Genomic DNA, 8,556 nt, shown 5'->3' on the forward strand with positions numbered 1-8,556 from the left:
AAATAGCTGTAAAACCAGAGATATATCTTCAAGACTTCAACATAAAAGCTGTAATACCTGATAAAGATCTTCAAGAACTCAGAACTATCTACAAATATCTACAATTTTGACTGAGTCCAACGAAAATGCTAACACCAACATATGTTAGTATACAAATAGAATCTTCAATCAACATCCTAGGAAACCCAAGGACTGGCATTCAACTATTGCAAAACATATCCAGGAAGACCTACATTCTACAAGAAACTAGAACGAGACATCGCTAACAAAACATCAAGAGAGAGAGAGAGAGAGACGACTCGACTACATATAAAGCTAAGTACAAAGATTTTGTATTCATTTCAGTTTGTGCAGTGAAGTGTAGTTGTCACAAGTCGTTAGTCAAATATTACTGGGGTGAGTGAATTCCTAAACTTTGTTATAAGAAACTCCGAATTCTCATTTAGAATTTTTCTTTCTTTGTGCTAATTCCTTTTTCTTTCATAAAACTCTTGGGGGGAAATGTATTGGGATTAGTAACATTGTTGGGGGAATTTTATTATACATATGCGTTTACGCAGTGGGCGTCTGTACTCATATAGATATTTTGATAGGATTGAAAGGGGTCACAGAGATAGAAAAAAAAAGAATACAGCAGTCATGGCTCCTCCTGTCAGCCCTACCCCTGGACCTAGTGGTGTAGGCCAGGCTAATCCTCCTCCAATTGTGACGCTTGTAAATGCCAGGTCAGCAATCCTTCCTTTTCAAGGCCGTGTCAACGGGTTCTTGCCACAAAATGTGGAGTCATGGATTTCATCCGTTGATGCCCATTTAAATGCCAAACAAATCGTAGATCCTTTTGTACAATTACAAGAAGCTAAAAGTTTTATAGATTTTTCTAATGGGGATGCGAGTGCGTATTTAAGAGGTGTTTCATTTCAGGAAGCAGTTACTTGGGATGATTTCAAAGTTAGGTTACGCGCGATCTATGGGGGTGAAGAAGCTTTGGATGTGGTGTTAACGTTACGAAATACACTTAATCAAGCCACTATGAATCGGCTTAATGTTGTTGAGAGAGCAGCTCTCATAGCTGATAGGCTTAACGAATATCAGGACATTTTAGGTAATTCCACTTGGGTTACTAACGATAATATCTCCGTGAAAGATTTTTTACGATTAATGTATTTAACTTGCATGACACTTATGTTGCCTGAAGCTTTAGTGCGGTGCTTTGATAAGAAGTTAATGCCTGCAAGTACGGAATTGGATGTCTATAAACAGATAAAGAAGCACATGTCCAAGTGTCCAGATCTCGATCCCGTGTTAACTCAAGTTTTTGCTAAGAATGAAACAAAACCACAAACAGTGAACGTAATTAATAATCCAGTAGCGGGAGTGACGTGTTACAACTGCAAACGTCAAGGTCACATAAGCGCAGACTGTAGAACGAAATTTTGTTCAGTTCACAACACAGGATCACATTCTTATAGTCAATGTTACGCGCGTAAGACACAACAATATCCTAGAAATACACAGTCAATTCCACAGTCAGTTCCATATGGAAATAAAAAGAAAAATCCTCATTTTAACAATAAGAAGAAACAACAAAATGTCAATGCAGTTCAGAGTCCGAAACAAACAAACACTTCTTCAAATATCGCTGAGCCTGGGCCGTCAAACCAGACCTCGCAAAGTCAGCCTAATTTTCAGAATGTGCAGAACAAAGCAAATACCACATAGTTAACTCTAGAGGGGAAGAGAGTGATGTTGGGTCAAGGTCATTTATGTCAACATCAATAGTATTGAATAATCAATTTAATGTTTTATCAGATAAATGTGAGACAATAGATTTTCCTATGAAACACACGGCCGAATTAAGTAAAACAGTGCATGCTCCCGTAGATTTGCAACGAATTCATACAATAATAAGCCAAAATGAGTTACGGCCAACCTTATATGCTGTAAATTTAGAACACAAATCCTTTACGTTATTTTTTGACTCTGGTAGTCCACGTAATATTATGGATTTGAAGACGCATCATTTGTTGTTTTCGAACTTTCCGATTGAAAAATCAGGAATCAGACTTTCAGGTATAGGAAATAATGAATTAAACGTCATAGGCATAACTCATATTCAGTTCAGAGTCGGTAATCGCACGTTTGCCGATACATTTGTTGTTGTGAAAAACATTAATATGTATCCAGCTGTAATTATAGGATACCCATCTATGGGAAATCAAAACATTATCTTAGCTCCTGCAAAGCACGGCGTGTGTATCAAAGGGAAATTCTATAAGTCTTCTAATACTTTAAAGTCAGTTTTGGATAATAAGGAGACGACAAATGTAACCGTAACGTACGTTGAAGAACCAATAACTTGTCTCACTAATAAAGAAATAATACACGCGACCCAGCAGAATTCTCGTTCACCCGTAATATCATCTTGCACGCAATATATCGAACCAAACATACCTTCGAATTTAATAGTGCAAATAAAGAAAACACTACCGGGATCTGAAATATTAATCCTTTCCGATACTTTGAAAACCAACGGATTGTCTGTCACACAAGCTATTTATACAGTAGGCTCACATCAGCAATGTAATATCGAAGTCTGTAATCATTTAAATAACACTTTAGTAATTCACAAAAATCAACATATCTTGGATGTAGAAGTTTATAAACATCGTATTCTTACCGTTGCTGAAATCAATCACTCTCAATCAGTTGCGGATGAATCCCTTTTACGATCTATTAAAAATAAAATCAGTAAGGACATTCAAGACGAAGAAATTCAGCAGAAAATTTTTGAACTTTTAAATAAATATACAGATGTCTTTTCCACTACGGATGGATCCTTAGGGAAAACAGATGTGATCGAGCATCAAATAAGGTTAAAAGACAAACAGAAAATTATATATGTACCCTCGTACAGACTCCCTATGAAATTCCAGAATGAAATAAATGATGAAGTAGGTAAAATGTTAGAGGAAGGAGTCATTAGAAAATCAAATAGCCCTTATAATTTTCCTTTAATAGTTGTACCGAAAAAAGATCGAACATGGCGTATCTGTGTCGACTTTCGTCGTCTAAACGAGGAAACGATCCCTGATCGATTCCCAGTGCCATGTACTGACGATATTTTGTCTTTGTTAGGTCAGAATAAATATTTTACCAGTTTGGACTTACTTAAAGGCTTTCACCAGATATCATTAGAAGAAGATAGTATCCCATACACAGCCTTCAGCACAGCCAGGGGACATTATGAATTTTTACGGATGCCTTTTGGTTTACGTTGTGCTCCTATAACATTTACAAGAATGATTAACATAGTGTTTGGAGACTTGTTAGGGGATATATTGCATGCCTATATGGATGATCTTGTAATCTTTTCCAACACCTTAGAAGAACATCTACGTAAGTTAGAACTAGTACTACAGAGATTAAGACAACATAACTTAAGGGTAAAGATTAGTAAGTGTGAATTTTTCAAAACAGAATTAGTATATTTGGGTTTCATGGTGTCAAGCCAAGGTCTTAAAGTAGTCCATGATAAGGTGTCGGCTATACGTAATTTTCCCATACCTACTAATGTCAAGGGAATACAGCAATTTCTGGGTTGTAGTGGATATTACAGGCGTTTTATACGCAACTATTCAATAATAGCCGCTCCTTTAACTGATCTTACGAAGAAGGGCGTAGATTTCATATGGTCTGAGCAACATCAACAGGCGTTTAATACTTTGAAAGATGAACTGTGTAGTTCTCCTATCTTAAAATTTCCTGACTTCGGTAAGGAATTCTTCATTGCAACAGACGCCTCAGACTTAGGAGTGGGAGGGGTATTGCTTCAGCAATATGATAAACAGTTTTTCCCGATAGCTTTCTATTCTCGAAAATTGAGAACTTCCGAAAGTAAATATGCAGTAATAGACAAGGAAGGACTAGCTATTGTTAATTCGCTAGTGCATTTTAAGTTCATAATTTACGGTTATCCCGTTAAGGTTCTTACTGACCATAAACCACTAACAGAGTTCTTTAAAGGCTTCAATCACAGCCCTAAACGAACTCGGTGGCATTTAATCATTCAAGATTTTGGCGCAAGAATCGGGTATTTACCTGGGAAAGCAAATATCATTGCGGATGCATTATCACGCAACCCCGTGTCATCTTGTACGGAGTCTTTAGCTGAATTAATAGATATATCAACATCCATGCCTATTGTAAAAACAATATCTGAACAAGAAGATTTAGGCTGGAGTGCTGAATTGTTACAGACTGAGCAAAGAAAAGATCAGAAAATAGAAACAATTATAAATGCTTTGAAAGGCAATCATAAAGAAAAAGAATATATAAAGTATAAGCAGCAGAATTATGTAATCAAAGATAATATTCTGTGTAGGACTGTGACAAGGAAAACCCGCAATACACCACATGTAACTAACGACCAGGTAGTAGTACCAAACTCACTTGTTTCCACTGTCCTGAATTGGTTGCATTCAAATCCATTACATGGACACCCTGGGTTCTCATTAATGTCACAGAAAGCCAAATCATTGTTTTATTGGCATACAATGCTTACAGATATAAAAAGACACATAGCTAATTGTCGCACATGTCAGGAAAACAAAGGGCATACGAAAACACCTGTTAGCTTAGGAACTTATCCTGTTCCCAATCAACCCTTTGAAAGAATACATTTAGATTTGTTAACAGGATTTTACGAGTCAGACAGAGGGAATAAGCACCTCTTAGTAATTATAGATGCTTTAACTCGATATACAGAACTAATAGCGCTTAAAACTAAAACTGCGATTGAATGCGCTAGGAAGTTTTACGAGTGTTACATTTGTAAACATGGAATTCCACACATGATAATCTCAGACTCGGGTGGTGAATTTAATAATCACTTTCTTACCTCATTGTGTGAATTCCTCAAAATAAAGAAGATCAATACCATGATATATCACCCAGAGTCGAATGGGCTAGTGGAAAGAGCAAATAGGAAGATATTAAATATATTAAGGGTAACACTAGGGGGATCAGACCCCAACTGGGATATTGCAATACCGGCGGCACTGAGTACTCTGAATCATTCATATCATATATCAATTAAAATGTCACCGCATGAAGCATTGTATGGTACCCCAGTTAGAACACCTTTCCATGTATTAACGCCTACAACTAATCTATCAAATCCTTTAAAAGAATGTATAAATGCAAGTATAAGTCGATATGATATCCTTCGAAAGAATTTAGAAGAATCACAAATCATAATGAAAAGGAATCATGATAAAATAGCGAAACCAACTAAAACATATACCGTGGGTGATAACATCTATATTCAAATCAATGTCAGAAAAGGGCTCAACTATAAACTAACACCTAAGTTTGAAGGCCCATTTAACATTTTGGAAATATTAACGGCCAATAGGTTTAGAATTCAAAATGTAGCCCAACCCACGGATGAGAGAATAGTACCATTGTCTCACATAAGAAATTAAAAAGAAGTGAGGAAAAATTTTAATTTCAATTTAAAAGTTTTCTTTTTAATACAGGAGTAATTACATATGTTTTTTCTCGTTACAGGTTTCCAAGATGAATTTTTTGTTGTTGGGAGTGATATTGTTCGCTCAGACATTTTTTTCGTATGGGATGAGTTCTAAGACTAAGAATATATATTTTAAATATGGAAATATAGTTGAAAGACAAGAAGACATTTTTATTACATCAACCAACGTAATTGTCGAAGTGCATATGCAAGCAATTTTTCTTCAAGAGAATGATGTCACTAGCTTAAGAACCGCCATTTCAAGGTTTTCTGCATCATTGGATGAGTTGCATAGGAGACATTTTCATTTGACTACTAAGAGTTTGCTTAGCTCAACATTAAAAATTGCAGAGATGCTATCTGATGACTTAAAGAATAAGACTGGAGAGACAGGATCTTTGGCTTATGACCTTTTGATGTGGACTGTAGGACACGAACAAAAAGAAAGACGGAATCCGTTCATTTATGCTGCATTAAGCATCTTTGGGTCTGTTGCAAGTTTAGGTTTAGGACTTTCCAATCGTCTTAAAATTAGTAATCAAAATAAGAAAATTGAGTTCTTGACTCATAAAGATGAATTGATTATGTCAGAACTAAGGGATCAGTTAGCTTCAATCAATAAAATTATGGATTTGTTAAATGAACATTCAGATAATATCGTTCAAATTATGGAAGTACAGGATTTGTTAGCAACATTAACGTATTATGATTCAAAGATAGATCACATACATAACAGAATTGCACATTTCATTGAGAAATCCAAGGATTATGTAGAAGCTATCACGTTAGCAACTAAAGGTGTATTGTCGCCCCATTTGTTGCCTATACGTTACTTAAAATTAGTTCTGGAGAACACTAGGGATAAACTAGGCTATGTTCCTTTGTTAGACGAACATAGGTTAGAATTTTATTACAGCCTAATTGCAGTAAACGTAGATAATAACAAGATTAGGATTACAATTCCCTTTGATTCTTCTGATGCCTGGCAATCTTACAGGATATCACCATTTCCGACTTTCATGACGAATCACTCAAATCCAGTAATATCCAGTTTGACAGGACACGTATTGATTTCCCCAGACAAGGAAACATATACGGTCATTAAAGACTTAAATCAATTAACTCACTGTTCAGACGCAATGGATAGAAAAATATGTACAGCTGACTCATTTGAATTCCGTAAAAACTTGATGGATTCATGCGAGTTAGGTATAGTGCTAGACGGTGCTCTCTCCCATACAAGTGAAAATTGTCTGGATAAGCTTTATCCCTTTGACAATAAAGAATTCAATTGCAGACTAAATAATGGCTCGTGGATACGATACGACAAGGACGGCTTCAATATATCATGCCCTGACGGATCCACATCCCACAACCACATCTTCGTCGCAGCAGATGGCTGTATCGGGACTTCCCCGAATTCCATGGTGACTGGCCTACGGACAATCATCAGAGAACGTGCTTACTTCGCGAATTTCACGTGGACCTCTACAACGCCCGCACTTCCTCTCCCCTATAAAGGAAGTGTGGCGAAACACTTAATGAAACTTACCGAAAAGGACCACCTGTCGCCGACTTACAAAGAGATTCTTCACCCCATAATACTGGCTAGTTTGTGTTTCACGGTGATGATATTTATCGCCGTGAACATCCTTGTTTGGCGTAGGTTACGGCACAGCAAGCAGCTACAAAGGAATGAGTTGCATAGCCCTGACAATACCCCCTATTTAATCCAGTTCAAAGCTGTATGAGTGGCCACCTCATTCGCTAAGGGAGTAATTTGTCGGATTGATGTTTGTATGAAAAGCTGATTAGTACGCTAGTAATATGTAATTAAAGAAATTCTCTACATTTGCATTGTTAAAAATACATTTAAAATAACATTTAAAAAAATAAATAAAATAAAAAAGGATATAAATCATTTTTTCTCTCGGCATCTAATAAAAAATATATAAGCCGGAATGTTAAAAAAGAAAAGAGAAAAAAAAAAAAAAAAAAAAAAAAAAAAAAAGAAAAATATATAAGATATATAACAGAATCTATGGGCATCTAATAAAATGTATCAGCCCTATATATAAATATATATATATGTACGAAACCGTGGTACGTGTACGTACCAGGAATTCGTATTTGTGCACTGAATGTTGAGTATCTTGTTTCTGACAAAGGTAACAATTATTCTTTATCAAGTTACCGAATCATTTGTAAGTCAGAATTTGTTTTGTTTTTTGGTACCATGTAATCATTTGCTAGCAATGTACCATATGTATGATCTTGGTTTTATCATGCATTTTTCTTTTTGCTTTGGTAATATCTTTTTTTGTATGCACTATTGTTATTAATTTTGGTGTGCCTGTTTGGACATTCGTCCTCAGTTGGATATAGCTAGTTTTGGACAATGAATGATACGTATGTCCAGTCACACCTAATAACCATGTTTCGGCTTGTTGTTAAATTTTTGTAAAAAAAAAAAAAAATTGAGATAGCTGGCCGAGCATATGTAATGATTAGAATAGTAATATTACATGTTTAAAACAAATGACGTAATATGTCATGTTGGTTGGAAGAGCTGGCCGTGAGATTTGCTATGGTCAACTCAATTTGTGTACAGGATGTAAGATGCTGAGTTGTCATTCTTTCTTAGTGTCAACACATTAACTCTTCGTGTGAAAGTTTGTGACGTCACCGGATGCAGGTGTCTTCCGATTCCGTCACTTATCCAAATTAAAGCAAGTGTACGATTTTTGGGATATCAGTAATTTGTTCAGTTCTTGTCTAAACTTCACCAGAATTGGTCATGTGGACCAACACAGCTTCCTCCAGTGATGGAGATGTTTAACTCAGTTGTTTATATACAATAAAACTTAAAAAACCACCAAGATGTGTTCAATAAACCATCTAAATACATCTGAAAACAACTCATACTCAAATGTGTGCTTAAGACAGTAGCACACCAATATATGAATGTGTGCTCGACAGTGCTGACGCAATGTGTCCATCGACTACTCCTGTGTAAATTGTAGTAC

At 35.9% G+C, this 8,556-nt stretch overlaps 1 long non-coding RNA gene across 1 annotated transcript; it reads left to right on the forward strand.

Moving 5' to 3' along the window:
* Positions 1-334: 334 nt before the first annotated feature.
* On the forward strand, positions 335-7,118 carry LOC137640641 (uncharacterized). Its single transcript, XR_011044431.1, has 2 exons — positions 335-396; positions 6,828-7,118. It is a non-coding gene; the product is annotated as an uncharacterized lncRNA (long non-coding RNA).
* Positions 7,119-8,556: the final 1,438 nt, after the last annotated feature.

This window comes from Palaemon carinicauda, chromosome 5 (genome assembly GCF_036898095.1).
Source record: "Palaemon carinicauda isolate YSFRI2023 chromosome 5, ASM3689809v2, whole genome shotgun sequence".
Taxonomy (NCBI): domain Eukaryota; kingdom Metazoa; phylum Arthropoda; class Malacostraca; order Decapoda; family Palaemonidae; genus Palaemon; species Palaemon carinicauda.